At 41.1% G+C, this 15,387-nt stretch overlaps 1 protein-coding gene across 3 annotated transcripts in view; it reads left to right on the top strand.

Moving 5' to 3' along the window:
• Positions 1-15,387, top strand: part of F13A1 (coagulation factor XIII A chain) — a 433,590-nt gene that overhangs the window by 311,713 nt on the left and 106,490 nt on the right. The window lies entirely within an intron of this gene.

Raw genomic sequence — 15,387 nt, 5'->3', positions numbered from 1 at the left:
GATGTTTCAGGCCCATTTTGAATTTTCCCTGCACCTACCCTCGAAAGAACCATTTCTCTAAGGAGAACCATTTCTCCAAAGAACTCTGCTTCAGTTTAATAGAAAGTAGTATTTAGAAACCAAGATCTAGGTCCTCGGTGTGCTCGTAACTATTTTACCTCCTTGCAGCATTTCCCAATTCGACCTAGGTATATCTCGCTCATCATTCTTTTCTCCTGTCTGTCGTACCTGTGGTGACCCCTGATTCATGACTCTTGTCCTCCACACATTTCTTTTTTTTTCTGAGACGGAGTCTTGCTCTGTCGCCCAGGCTGGAGTGCAGTGGTGTGATCTCGGCTCACTGCAAGCTCCCCCTCCCGGATTCATGCCATTCTCCTGACTCAACCTCCCGAGTAGCTGGGACTACAGGCACCCACCACCACGCCCAGCTAATTTTTTGTAGTTTTAGTAGAGACAGGGTTTCACTGTGTTAGCCAGGATGGTCTTGATCTCCTGACCTCGTGATCTGCCCGTCTCGGCCTCCCAAAGTGCTGGGATTACAGGCATGAGCCACTGCACCCGGCCGTCCTCCATACATTTTTTATCCTTGAGCTTGTCATTTACTGAGTCTTCACAATGTGCCGACAGTGTGCTTTGTGTTTGCGTTAGTTTTATGTTGCTGTTTTAACAAAATATCATAATCTTAGTGTCTTAAAACAACAAATATTTATTATTTTGATATAAGGTATAATGATATATAAAAGGTGTAATGACATATTAACTGAGCTCCTCCTACCTAGTGTCATCCCTTAGGGAGGAATCAGTGGAATTCAGATCCTGATTATTCCAGCTCTAAATGGTCGAGAATAATCAGGATCCAATGGCTGGTCCTGGTATACCTGGTCTGACATTGGGCCTGGGATCTGGAAAGGTCTTAGAAGAAATTACATTGAGACTGTAAAATCCCCTGAGCAAGAAGACAAGGTCTTCAGAATGTGAAGTAAAGAACATGCCCTCTCCCAATTTTATGCAATGAATGAAATTCTACTATGGCAATTTATTCATTTAAGATGTGAAGGCATTATTTCCTACAAAGTATAAACATGGAGGTAAGAAGAAGTATTAGCACTCTTCTTAGTTAACATTTTAGCAAAATGAATTTATTAGACTCTTGCCATTAACTGTTAGCTGAGACCAGTTCCCTTAGAATGAGTTGCCAAATGACTGTTTTCATGGGGAGCCATGTGATGTTCAGTGACTAGGTGCTGCCAGGGAGGCTGGCCCAGATGAGTCCCAAAGTGAGGATTCTCTAGCCACTCCACAAGCAGTATGAAGCTCCAGGGTACATGCTTAAAGCACTCTGGAATTTGAGTAGTGGCAGATGTTTTAGACGAAATTCCACTGTGCCACTTTCCAAAGCACTGGAATTAGGTGTTATTTATGGAAGGCGATACTGTACCCCTTCAAGCCCACAAATAAAGAGGTACTCATCAATGACCTTTATTAAAGGCAAATCATTCTGGAACACATGACCAGTGGAAATGAGAGGAGATTTGAATATATTCCAAGGCCTTAAAAAGATGTCAAGAACAATTGTGTTCTTGACACAAGGCATCCCTAGGCAAGGATGGTCCAACCTCAATACTGTTTCTTTACATCCCTGTTTCAACTGCATCCATGGTCTCTTATGTTGTTTATCTATGTCACTTGCAAAAAAACTAGGCTTGAATACAGTTTTTTTAAAGTAAGCAGTAATCAACTTATGAAGTAACAATGAGCATCTATAGTAAGCAAATAAACATCCACACCTAAATATACATACGAATAAACAAAATGCAAATGTGTGTCTTTCTTTCTGCCAATCCTTTGAGTTCCATATTTGTTGTCATGTAGTTAATAAAGTCATTGACTTTCCCCACAGTCTACTACTCTTGCCCTGTTATTCTCACGTGGCATTAGTATTATGAATTAAGTTACAATCTAAACTTGGATATTTAATTATAAACCCATTGAGCACAGGAAATGTATCATATCTCAGCACATTCACCACCCCATCTCCTCCAGACTAAGTAGTATCACTCTGCTCATCATAAGCACTAGTAAACATCTGTTTAATATTTATTGAGTATGTGTTGTAAATATCCACTTGTAGGTTAATATTAGATTGACTGCACCATACTCCTCAGAATGTTTGCTATGTTGATTTTTGTTCTTCCAATAATTGTTTTAATCTCTGGCAATACAAACTCATTTAACACTTGCTTTTATATATTGCATTCATATATACTCCAAAGACAAACAAATACTTTTTCAGAATTACCAGTGATTTATTCTTATCCTTAAAATTGACTGTTTTAGCAGAAATGTCATCAGTTGGCCTGTTTTGTTTGGAAGATATTCAGCTAATGAATATCTTTGTTGGCTAATGACACTTTATTTTTTAAGTCAGTTGCCATGATTTTAATGAAATGAGCCCTTCTTGTAAAACCTAGAATCCTCATCCTGCTCATATAATGGATGGAACACAAGCAAATGAGCAAATGGTGCTTTGGCTCCATAGACTTGCCATTTGCTGGGGGAAATTCAGTTGTTGTAGGAGAGAATTCTATATGGTATGTGTTCTGAGCTGACTGAGAACATGAAAGAGATGGGTCTCGAAGCTGCTAACTGCAAGGCATCTGGTCAGTGACCTTCATGTTCAGTTCAAATTTTGCCTCCCCACCAAGTCCCTCTCCACCCCTTGGGCTTCCAGACCCCAGCACGAGGGGTCAGAAACCCAAGAAATATGAAAACATTCTTTGTCAGTTGAAAGAACTGCATAATAGTTGGGGTCATATGGGGCAAAAAACTGGGTATGCAGTTTGGTTTATAACTGTGAAATCTGGCAAACTACAATAAATTAGACATTGCAACACCAACATCCTATTTCTCTCCCTCACATCTCTAGATCTTGAAGAGTTTAACCTCCATGGATTGATAGGATAACAGTCTTGTTTAAACTCATGCCAAGGAAGGTCTGGAAACTGCCCTAGAAACAATGGTCATGTAGATGAACTTTGTACTTCTGGTGGCCACATTTTTTATACCATGTACCCTGAGCAATTTTCCCTATTTCCAACCTCCACTTTCCTCCCTATTTCCAACACCCAGTTCCAGCTTTTAGGAAAAGTACATAGTGCAACAAATTTAAGCAAACACATTGCTTTTCCCAGGGATATAAACATTTCAGATCATCTCTAATTTCTCTTCAGTTGGTAGGATTTTCATTACCAACAAGCAAAAGGGGGATATTGGGAGGTCAAGAGATCTTCATAGTAATCCTGATTGCTCTCCTGCAGTCTTCACAGAACAACCAAAGTGATTTTTTTAAAAGAACTTAAAGCAGATCATGCCTCTTTTCTAGTGACTGCTTTTCTCAATCCAAACAAAATCCAAAGTCCTACAAAGCCCTGCTTGATCTGACTTTCTCTGACATCATCTCCCATGGTTTCCTCTGCTCCAGGCACTTTCTCATCTCCCACAATTCCCCTGCTCGGGCACCATTGCCTCCCACAATTCCCTCTGCTCCAGGTGTCTTATCTCCCACAATTCCCTCTGCTCAGGCAGCTCGTCTTCCACAATTCTCTCTGCCCCAGGCATCTTATCTCCCACAATTCCCTCTGCTCAGGCACCTCATCTCCCACAATTCCCTCTGCCCCAGGCATCTTATCTCCCACAATTCCCTCTGCTCAGGCACCTCATCTCCCACAATTCCCTCTGCCCCAGGCATCATATCTCCCCCAATTCCCCTGCTCAGGTACCTCACCTCCCACAATTCCTCTGCTTCAGGCACATTGGCCTCCTCAAGCATGCCAAGTACCACCTCCCACAGGGCCTTTGCACTGATGACACCCATCCCCTCATATTTGCACTGCTCATTCCCTCACTTTTCTCAAGTCTCTTCTCAAAGGTCTCCTCTGGCCACTGTCTCCAAATTAGCACCCCCAACTCTGTCCCTCTCTGTCCCCTTAAGGTGCTCTAGTCATTTTTTCATAGCATTTGTCTCCATTTGACATAGCATATATTTATTTGTTTATTGTCCGTATACTCCCACTAGACTCTACACTCCATGAATCTTCTATGTGTTGACACTGCTGCATTCTCAGTACCTAGAACAGTGCCTGGCACTTAAATGATGCTTAATAAATAACCTGTTGATGAAAAAAATCTGGAATCATTCCACATCAACAGTTACCTGTTAATTGAAAAATCACAAATTTATACATTTGGAAAGGAGTCTTTATTTCTTATAAAAGGTTACAGCCTGCAGAGTGACCATCCAGACAGGCTGAGAAGCACAACCTCTGGCAGAGGCTGAAAAGTGGGCACTTCAAGGGAAAGGAAGATGGAACAGGAATTTATGCTGAACTTGTTGGCCAAATATACATATTCAACAAGTTACAAGGGGAGCTATGAACATTTATGAAGAGGGACTTAATGTATGTATACTAAATAAACATGGAAGAGGGACTTAATGTATGCATACTAAATAAACATGGATGTTACATGTGACCCATATTCACTTTAGGGTGAGACCTAACATTTATATGTACTGAAGTTAGGCCCCATACATCAAAAGGTGAAGCAGGGACAGGAATGCATGGAAGTGTGCAGCTTCAGTAAATCGTCCAGAACCAGTCCATGGTTGATAGTCTCTTACCAGGAGAATGATGCTGAAATCAATCTCTTATCCAATCAAAGATGTAATTGTGGCTGGTGGAATGTGGGTCAGTCAGCATCTGGTGGTGGGTGAACTGCAGTTGTTTCAACATTGCTCATCTTGAGACTAGGGCTTGCTTAGCTGCTAGAGAAAAAGAAAAACTTTGTGGCAGTTAGGACATAGTTTATTCTTTAAATGCAGAGGTTTGTGACTTAACCCTTGCCTGGCATGGCCTTGGGTCTTGTTTATAATTAGATATTTTATTGCCACAGTATCAGTCGTATGATCTCTATTTTAATATTGATTCTGTTCAATTTTGTCTAAACAGCAAAAGGAAAGGGAATATAATGAGGTGTGTACCACCTCTCATCCCATCATGGCTGTGACTCAGTTTTTAAGATTTCTCTGGGGTCCCCTTAGCCAAGAAAGAGTCTGTACAGTTGGTTGGGAGGGGAGTGGGGATAAGACTTTCCTTTTAGTTCTCACACCTTATTCACTACCTGTGTGGTTATGTTCAGAAATAAAAATAAGTTTAGTAAGATTTCTTCGCTGTTATAGCCATCAGACACCATATAATAAGGTGAATAATAATCTGTTCAGTTTATGAAATGCCCTTCACACACACTATTGTTTAATCCTCATCTTCTGTAATGCCCATTTTACAGATGGAAAATGCACTGAGAGGGTTCATTAGCCTCCCCAGTCACAGCTCTGGACCAAGCCGACCTGGGTTCGAATGATTGTTCTGCATACTGACAGCTATGTAGCCTAGGGCTAGTTACTTAAGTTACCTGAGCCTCAGTTTTCCCATATATAAAATGGACATAACCCTTAAAGCTGATAGGAGAGCAAATAGAAACTGCTCTAGACTTGTAAGCAGTGGGATCTTAATGGAGGCAATTGTGTACACAGGGAAGCGAATGACTAAGAAGCCAAACAGGCAACCTGGTGAGGCAACCCAGGAATTAGGAACAGTAGAAAACTGCCACCACACCAGGAGCTGGAGGCACATGGAGGAGGAGGTCCTGTCAGAACCCAGAAGGCATCAGCAGGTGCTGGAGCCATGGAGGCGACTCAGACTCTCACCTCAAGACAGAGAGCGCACAGGAGACACACCCTGACATCTCCCCTCTTCCTGCTCCCAATCCCCTCTTTGGCCAAACCTACCTGGAAGTCAGAAAGCAGAGGAGCCTCGGAACATGGCTTCCTGTGGAACCTGACAGAGGGTTCTAGGAGTGCAGGCAATAGGTCTGAGAGCAGCCAGTCAGTCAATAGGTGGAGTCGCCGAGACAGACTATAAGTGGTTGTTATTCCCGAATGGACAACAGGAAACACAAGTCCAAATTCTCTGACTCCTGTTCCTCCTGGTCCTTAGAAATTGAATCCGCAACAATAGTGAACAAATCTGCAGTGTAATGTTACGCTCTGTAACCAACTTTGTCTACATTGTAGAACATTTTCTGCTGGTTATTTTTTCTTAAAGACTAAAAATATCCTATCTTCTCTTAAACAAGGCAATACACGTGTGGGTTAGGGAATTTCCAGAAAACTAGCTTCCTGGAGTAAATTTGTATTGCAGTTAACAACACCAGGTCTTAACTTTTGGAGCAAACTCCTCATAAAGCAGCACGTTCACCCATGTTTGAAGCTTAGTCTGGAATCTTTCAGTTAGAGGGAATGACTGTTTGGTTCATGGCTGCATTTCACTTAAAACGGTGCCTGGGGCCAGGCACAGTGGCTCACACCTGTAATTCCAGTACGTTGGGAGGCCAAGGTGGGTGGATCACTTGAGGTCAGGAGTTTGAAACCAGCCTGGTTAACATGGCAAAATTCCGTATCTACTAAAAATTCAAAAAATAGCAGATGTGGTGGCACCTGTAGTCCCAGCTACTTGGGAGGCTGAGGCAGGAGAATCGCTTGAACCTGGAAGGCAGAGGTTACAATGAGCCAAGATTGTGCCCCTGCACTCCAGCCTGAGCAATAGAGCAAGACTCTGTCTCAAGACAAAACAAAACAAAACAAAAACAAAAACAAACAAACAAACAAGCAGTGCCTGGCACCTTGTAGGCAATGAAAAACTCTTTGAAGAATGAACAAAACCTGGGGTCGCCTATGGCTCTGCCCCCTTACTCAATGCCAACATCAAATGCCTACTGCCTCTATTTCCTGCTTCCGCCGGCACACCTCCAGTTACCTTCCCCTGAGAGTCAGTCAAGGACACCATCATGCCTCCCTTGAGCACTTCAGCACTCTCTGACTGGTTTCCTTGCTCTACTCTTGTTCCTCTCAAACCATTTTCCATCTTGCAGACAGACTGATCTTTCTAAAATGCAATCTCATCAGACCTCTTAAACTTTTCAATGGCTCCTGCCCCATCTCCTTCCCCTCCTTAGGACATACTCTAAATACCTTTGCACAGCATTGGAGGTCCCTATGCTTTTTACCCTGCCTGGGTCAACTGCTTCTTCTGCCACAGGTATCCTGCCATTCCCTTTATGCACTGTCCCTTCCTTATTCCCTCAGCTGGTTATTCCCCCAGCTGTGAAGACTCTTCCCCACCTTGTCCAAATGGATTTGGGATACAAATGGATTGTATCCCAAAACCACATTCTCTAAGGAATCTTCTTCAACTTCCACAGACACTGTTAGCCACTTCTTCCTCTAGGTTTCCACACTGTGTTCCTCATGGCCAGTAATCCCAGGAAAAGGCTGGCATGCTGTAGGAACATTTAAAATGGATACACATTTCATTGCGGGGGCTTCATAGTCCTCTTTCACAGAAATAAGCCATTCTTAGGGAGAAATTCTGCCATCTCAATGCTGTCCATATTTTCTCTGAATTTCATGTTATGTTCTTACTTCCTCTGAATGCCACTGGCATCATCCTGAGACACGGTGTCCTCATGTTCACATTCCTGCCTTGGTTAGCCATCTAAATGGTGCACTTCCTAAAGCCCGGGGCCAGGTAGTCAGCATCAGGTGACAACCTGATGATTTCTTTCGGATTCACTCAAAGAGCTTAGCGCAATGCTGGTTTCATGTATATCTCACAAAATTACACCTTACCTTTACTCCAAAAGAGGTTTTAAATGATGTAGGAAGCATTTAAAGAAAAGTGAAATAAAATCGAGGTAGAAAAGACACCTTAACAATACCTAGCTCCCATTTGCCAAATATTTATTGAGCACCTACTATGTTCGAAATATCATGCAAGCTGCTGGGTATACAAAGTTAAACAAAACTCAATCCCTGTCTTCACAAAGCTTCCCCCCAAACCTTCCTGAGTTTGCCTGAACTAGAATAAACATGGCCAGGAAGGTCTCTCTCTTTAGGAAACATCTGGAAATATGTATGCAATCTGTCAGTGGCAACTTAGCAATGGAAAGGGCACATTTCTGCAGTCCTCAAAGAGACGATTTGCTTTTGAATACTTGTGTTTCTCTCTTCTTAGTTGCTATCATCCATGATTTCTGTGCCTTTTTGATTGTTTCTTTTTTGGTGGTGGCATGTTGTTTTTGCAGTTGGTTACCTGGTATTTCTAACAGTTATTCAGGGACTTATTCCCTCTTGGTCTCAGCACACTCCCTTTCCATCCTAAGACGGTTAGCACAAGTTTTGCTTCCTTTTCCAAAGCAACTGTATCCACACTTCCAGCACTGCTACATACATCATGCTGTCACTTTCATACTTCCAGGGCCTATTTGGAAATAGATTGATTATTTTGAACATGAAAGGTGCGCCTTGGGAAAAACAAATGAATCAAATGGAAAAATGAATTAACATCATGAAATTTACCTTCTCAGCTGAAGACATGATATATTCCTGTGTTCCTTAGAGACAATCCTCTTTTAAGAATGAACTCTTAAAGGAAGTCAGCAGGTAGATGGAGTCAGAGCTCAGCTTAAAATATGTTTATATAAGAATGGAAAACACCCTCTGAAGGAAAAAGCTTAGAAATAAAAATGTTTGTTTCTTGTGAGGGGTGCTTGGATTGAACACCTGGATTGCTGCGGGCATCTCATTCCAGAGCTTCTAACATCTCTATGATGACCTTAGTGGGGCTTGACATTTGCAGAGAGCTCAGTTCAGCCCCATTGACATTTATTAGGTACCAACTGGATGCAAAACACTGACATTCTGTGGGAGCTATACAGACATATTAGACAGTGTCTTCAGTTCAGTTTAACAAGTGGAATAGACATCTAAGTGAATAAGGAGATAAAGGTTTGTTTGGGCTTTTCTGGCAAATAATTGTTATAGAAAAAGGGGTCTCGATGCAGACCCCAAGAGAGGGTTCTTGGATCTCATGCAGGAAGGAATTCAAGGTGAGTCACAGAGTGCAGTGAGAAGAGATAGTTTATTAAAAGCTACTCCGTTACAAAGTTAGGGTATCCTCAGAAAGCAAGTAGAGGAACGCACTGTTATTGTTTTAAGCTTTTCTTATATAGGGATCTTGTCTACGTAAAGACTAAGCTAAGCTGTGCTTATGTGTGGGTAGGCTGACAACATGACAAAATTTTCTATTCTATTGATTTAAAGAAAACTATCCTTGACATTTTAGTGTGTGAGTACATCAGAGCGTAACTGTAATTATCTCAAAAGTATATATTGTTATGGATATCGGGACATCTGGACTTTCTGTTGTTGTAGGAGTTTGTCCTTGCAGGCATTACCAAGTTGCTTCCTTAGCTGTCAATGTCTTAGGACCATGGGTTTTGACTGGCAAGGAAAATGACTTGCTAGTTTTAAGATGAAGTTGATTTAAAAACGTTGTGACCCTGGCTCTCCTAGGTTCTTGTTTCCCTAACAATATGGCCAGAATTCTTCTTATTACTAAGTATAGCATATCAGGGGCATAGACTGCAGCCACTGGACTTACAGATGGTATACCCAAAAGAGGAGAGAAGTGGGAGTGTCCTGAGTTACCAGCTTCTTTATTTTGGAGCACGAGAGGGAGCAGTGATTGACAGATGTGTCTACTCAGTCACCCTCCTTGATGGCAAGTATGTTCTTCCAGGTCCTAGGCGTGAGAGAGGTGGAGTCAGAACAGTTCTATTAGGAACAATATTCAACCATATTGACCATACCATACGCTATTTGATGTCCTTTCTAGACTACCTGGGAACCTCATCACCACCTGGGACATTGTATTTTTTAAGTAAAAATATTTCAAAGCCATCAACTAACCTAAAATATTAATTTTTTAAAAGGCAATGAATTCTCTAGTGGGCACTACCAATGCAGGGCTTTGCATGCAATGGGCTGTCTGGTCTGTGGAATGCATTGAAAGGGTGAGGGGACATTTTCCCCAGGGTTACATAGCTCTGAATCTGAGCTGCAGCTAGATTTCTCTTGCCTGTCTTGTGAAGGATACTAATATCAAGAAACTGTGCACAAAGCTCAAGCCTAGGTATCTAAGGTTGGAACAGAGTAACATCATAATGGAATTAAAGATTTTCATCTTCTTCCTCCTACATCCAAGCTGGGGGGATTAAGGTAGGTCCGTGTAAGGAGAGTGAGGCCCTCAGTAAAGGGACAATGAGGCATTTGAATATAGGCCTATGGTCCAAGCGACTTTTGCCTTAAAAACGGTAGTTTTGTGACCTCAATAATAATTCACAAATGAAAGCAAGCACTTAAACTAAGAGCATATGTTAATTTCTAGATCACTTGGGAAGATGGCACTTATTTTTGATAAGTGTGAAAAATTGCAATTGGTAATTATAACATTTCCTCATGTTTAGCAGTCCAATTTCAAAGGCTGAAATTATTAAAAACAAAATGGGATTCCTTTCTTGGATGCTGTCTTTCCCAATTCTCCTTCTCTTGCCCTAATGTTTTTAACCCAAAGTTGCATGATTTGGGGGAGAAAAGGAGAAAAACACATCTATCCAGTTAGGCAAACACATGCATGGAAGTTCCCTGTATGGAGCCATGTTTCCCATCCAGATTGGGCCAAGGATAGCTGATGGGCAGTCATGGATGTTGATGGATGGGTTTTCCAAGGATAGCTGGATTGTGGTCTCATAACCATGCCGACTTCCAGGGCTGAGAAGGGCTATTTAGTGAAATGAAATACTACTCTGTCACAACTTTCTCGCTCACAGTTCAATCATGGAGAATACTTCCCCAGTGCTGTCATTGAAATCATTACATTCAGAATTAAACATAGTATAATAGAGCAGTCAACAAGACCCTGAGGTGCTATTGACACATCAGGTTTCACATTCCTAACCAGCTTTCCCATACAGGGATATGAAAAGCCTGCCAGTCAGGATTCTTTTTCCTTCCTTTGGAATTCATCTCACCACTCCCTGTCCCTGACGAGTTTCCATACCCTGTTCCCAGGCCACGTGGCATCAGCGTTATCAGCAGGGTCACTCAGCCTTCACCCTTTGGCATCTTCACTCTTTGGAAGCCTTCCCAACGCAAATCACAAAAAAATGAGTTGGCCCAGAGAGACCCTCGTGCAGGTTCCTCTCCACCTGGTCTTCCTTCTCTTCACTCAGTTGTTACCTCCTTTGATCCTCACTTCTGGCTCACACATCTTTTATCCACCACAGCATAATTTCTCAATGTCCCTTTTCCTCATATTCCTTCAGACTTTCCAGTTTTATTCTTTTCTCACCTCCTTTCATCTCCCTAGATCCCTTTTGCCATTCTCCACCTTCCTTCACTGAGGCAGCACGACATAGGGCAAAGAGAACAGGCTTCCCTGTCCCCAGTTCTGTCTCCACCTCTGCCTAGTTACGTGATGTGCAGACATGACACCCTCACCAAGCCTCAGTTTCCCATCTGTAAAAATTTCCTCACAGAGGTTTTGTAAGGACCCTAAGAAACAAAACTTAATTCCTGTCACTGTATTTCCATCACTATGTGAACTGCCTTGGCGACTCTAAACAACTTTTGCAATCTTAAAATTGTACATTTTAGCTATGAATTGTAAAATCAGTAAAAAGCTACAAACTTCCTATGTTTTCAACACCCCCTGAGACTGTGGGGAATTTAACTAGGAGACTTTAAGGAAACTAAAGGTTGACCTACTAGTAGTATAGATGTTTGCGAATAGTTTAGAAACAGGTTTCTCCTTGGAAGGAGAAACTAGGTGATGGTATTTTCTTCTTAGGCTCAAGTGTTAGACACCAAGAGTCTATAATGAATCACGCCTTAAATAAATAAAATGTGAAATCCTCTTAGGCAGATGTTGGCAATTGTTCACTGTAAGGGCCAGCTACTGTGTTAGGCGTTGCAGACCATATGGACTTTGTCACAACTATTCAACTCTGCTCTTACAAGAGCAGAGTTGTATTGTAGCACAATAATACACAAGCAAATCAACATAAATGTGTTCCAATAAAACTTTATATAAACAGTAAGTAAGCTACATTTGGCCTCAGACTATAGTTTTCTAACCATTGCTCTAAGGGATGAATGGAGAATACAGTGATCATTAATGACTCAGAAACTCAGAAATTATGATTGAATGGGAGGTTTCAGGTGACCCCATGATGATTCTGGAATTATTAAGGCTTTTTGGTTCCTAATGAATGATGACACTTTTTTTTTTTTTCACTTCTACAAGTTCTCCTGATAGAAAAATCAGTCAGCTCAAGGTTTTTTAATCTGGAATAAACTGGCCTTTGAAATAGTTTTGGACTTCGGTAGGTCTGTTGGCAGTTGGTAAATCCATCCTAATTTCCCACAGATGGAGCAGAGACGGATCACTTAGAGGAATCAGAAAGCCCAGGACAATAGGGAAGTAACAACAACTGCCACTTACTGAGCTGCCCTCCCTACCACAAACTATGACCACCATGATCTCCATTTTATAGAAGAAGCAAAGTTTTAGTTGACAGGAGATGAGTGCTTTGCCTGAGATCACACAGAAGTGTTAGAGCCAGCTGTATTTCTTTCCCCTTAGCCACAACATCTCAATCAACACAAGTAACCTACTTTCCTTGGGACATTCACCTTTCTTCAGATTCAGAACCAGAGAGGGAAAAAAAATCACCCCTTCTTCCTCCTGCCTTTACTTTCTAGTAGAAGTTATACTTAAAAAAAAAAAAAAAAAAAAAAACCAAGTGGCTGGGCATGGTAGCTCATACCTGTAATCCCAGCACTATGGGAGGCCAAAGCGGGTGGATCACCCGAAGTCAGGAGCTCGGGACTAGCCTGCCCAACATGGCAAAACCTCGTATCTACTAAAAATACAAAAAATTAGCCGGACGTGGTGGTGGGTGCCTGTAATTCCAGCTACTTGGGAGGCTGAGGCAGGAAAATTGCTTGAACCCAGGAGGCAGAGGTTGCAGTGAGCTGAGATTGTGCCACTGCACTCCAGCCTGGGTGGCAAGAGTGAAACTCCGTCTCAAAAAAAGAAAAAAAAGATCAGTGCCCCCTCAGCCAGCCCCTACTGTGTGCTAAGCATAAAGCTTTCATTATGTGATAAAATCTATTGTTTTTTTATTTCCCAAACTAAACTGCAAAGACAAGAAAATGGAAGCTAAGACAGTTAAGTGATTTGCCTGAAGTTGCACTAGTAGTTAATTGTGGAGTCAGAATTTGACGTAGTTCTCATCAACTCCAAAACATTTTCAACTCATACAGCTGCCATAGAGCTTAGTGTTAAACACTCTGACTCTCAAGCCAGATGGTCTGGGTTCAAATCTGAACTCCACTATTTGCTAGCTGCATCACCCTGGGTAAGTTGCTTAACGACTCTGTCTTAGTTTCCTGATTTGTCAAATTAGGATGATGATAATGGTTTACTTCTCATCATTTGTTACAGGGAATAAAGGGGTGATAAGAACATGGTAAACCACATGCTTTGGCTTTTTCTGTGGAATATCAGCTCTATGAGCACAGAAGTTATTGTCTGTTTTCTTCACTGTTGTATCCCTAGCACTTAGGATAATGTCTAGCACATAGTAGGCAATATCAATATATGAAAGAAAAATGTCAGAAGTAGTCTTTAAATTAGGTTATGACTGGATTCAAAGTCAGCATGAAAAGCATAGCTTTCCTTTTGCTTTACTATTTTTGTATAACTTGGATTTGATGGGTAAAATTTAATATGAGTCTTTGAAGTCTTAATTTAAAGTGTAACAGTGGAAACTAGTGATTGTCTTCTTTCTTTCCATGTTCCCAACAAAACTAGAAGTTAGTACAAAGGTGAAGCTTTTAAAACAAAAGTGGAAGTTAGCACAAAGGTGAAGCTGAGGTTGAGCACATAGCAGGTACAAAGAGTGCTTTCAGATGTACTTCTCTAGTTCTTTCCTATTCCCCAAAGTGCATCCTTACATAATTAGCTTTAAAATTCCTTTCATCCCTTTTTCTAAAAAAAAATCTGTCATTAACATGTAGATTTTTATCTCCGTAAGTTTATTTCTACTAAACTTGCATCTTTTTAAATACTGTGCATTCTAAATCTAAATCAGTATTTACTGATGACAGCTGCTGGGAACCACTGTAATAAATGAATTATGGGTTCCATTTACCTGGCAAGATTGCCTTTGATGTCTACACATCAACAGTGAAAGGGGTTCCAGAGAACAACAAAGCCTCTGGGAGAAAAGGCAAGCTCATCCCAAGACAGTATGCACAAAGAGGGAGCAGAAACAGGAGATGGGTGCCTCTGGAACAAACATGCTTATGCAGGTGGGTTTATGGAGGGGCTCCTGAGAGTCTGAGTCCCATGTGTCTTCAAGAGCATTACTTAGATGCCATGGCACCTAGGCAGAAAACAGTGTTCAGATCTGTGCTGGATTTAAAAGTATATGTGATATTCATTCTGAGTGGTATACCCAATATCCCTAATAGCAGAGTGTTGAAGTTCTCATCTTTCTCACTGGTTTGCACTGTGTAAATTATTATTTTCATTAAGATTAAGCATCCTCACAAAACTGCACAGCAGTAACATATGGAACCACCTCCTTGGAAAGTTCTCTCTCTAACAGTATGCCTACCAAAGACTCTTTTTTTGTTGTTTTGTTTTGTTTTTTGTTTTTTGTTTTTAAATGGGCTTACTGTACAATCTTGTTGAAAAAAATTCTCACATATGTTTCAAATTGTTCTAGAATGACTTAAAATATTTCTAATGAGACAGTATATAATTTTCTTTTATGATTTAAACCAATAATATAGGACAAAGATGATAATTCACTTTTTCTTTGCCACATAGGATACAATTCAGTATTCCTGGGAAATCTAATCTATTTTTTTTTAATTTTTTATTATTATTATACTTTAAGTTCTAGGGTACATGTGCATAACGTGCAGGTTTGTTACATATGTATACTTGTGCCATGTTGGTGTGCTGCACCCATCAACTCGTCAGCACCCATCAACTCGTCATTTACATCAGAAGACATTCATACAGCCAACAGACACATGAAAAAATGCTCATCATCACTGGCCATCAGAGAAATGCAAATCAAAACCACAATGAGATACCATCTCACACCAGTTAGAATGGCAATCATTAAAAAGTCAGGAAACAACAGGTGCTGGAGAGGATGTGGAGAAATAGGAACACTTTTACACTGTTGGTGGGATTGTAAACTAGTTCAACCATTATGGAAAACAGTATGGCGATTCCTCAAGGATCTAGAACTAGATGTACCATATGACCCAGCCATCCCATTACTGGGTATATACCCAAAGGATTATAAATCATGCTGCTATAAAGACACATGCACACGTATGTTTATTGT

The sequence above is a fragment of the Papio anubis genome, chromosome 6, assembly GCF_008728515.1.
Source record: "Papio anubis isolate 15944 chromosome 6, Panubis1.0, whole genome shotgun sequence".
NCBI classification, from domain to species: Eukaryota; Metazoa; Chordata; class Mammalia; order Primates; family Cercopithecidae; genus Papio; species Papio anubis.
This window is presented reverse-complemented; position numbering and strand designations above follow the sequence as displayed.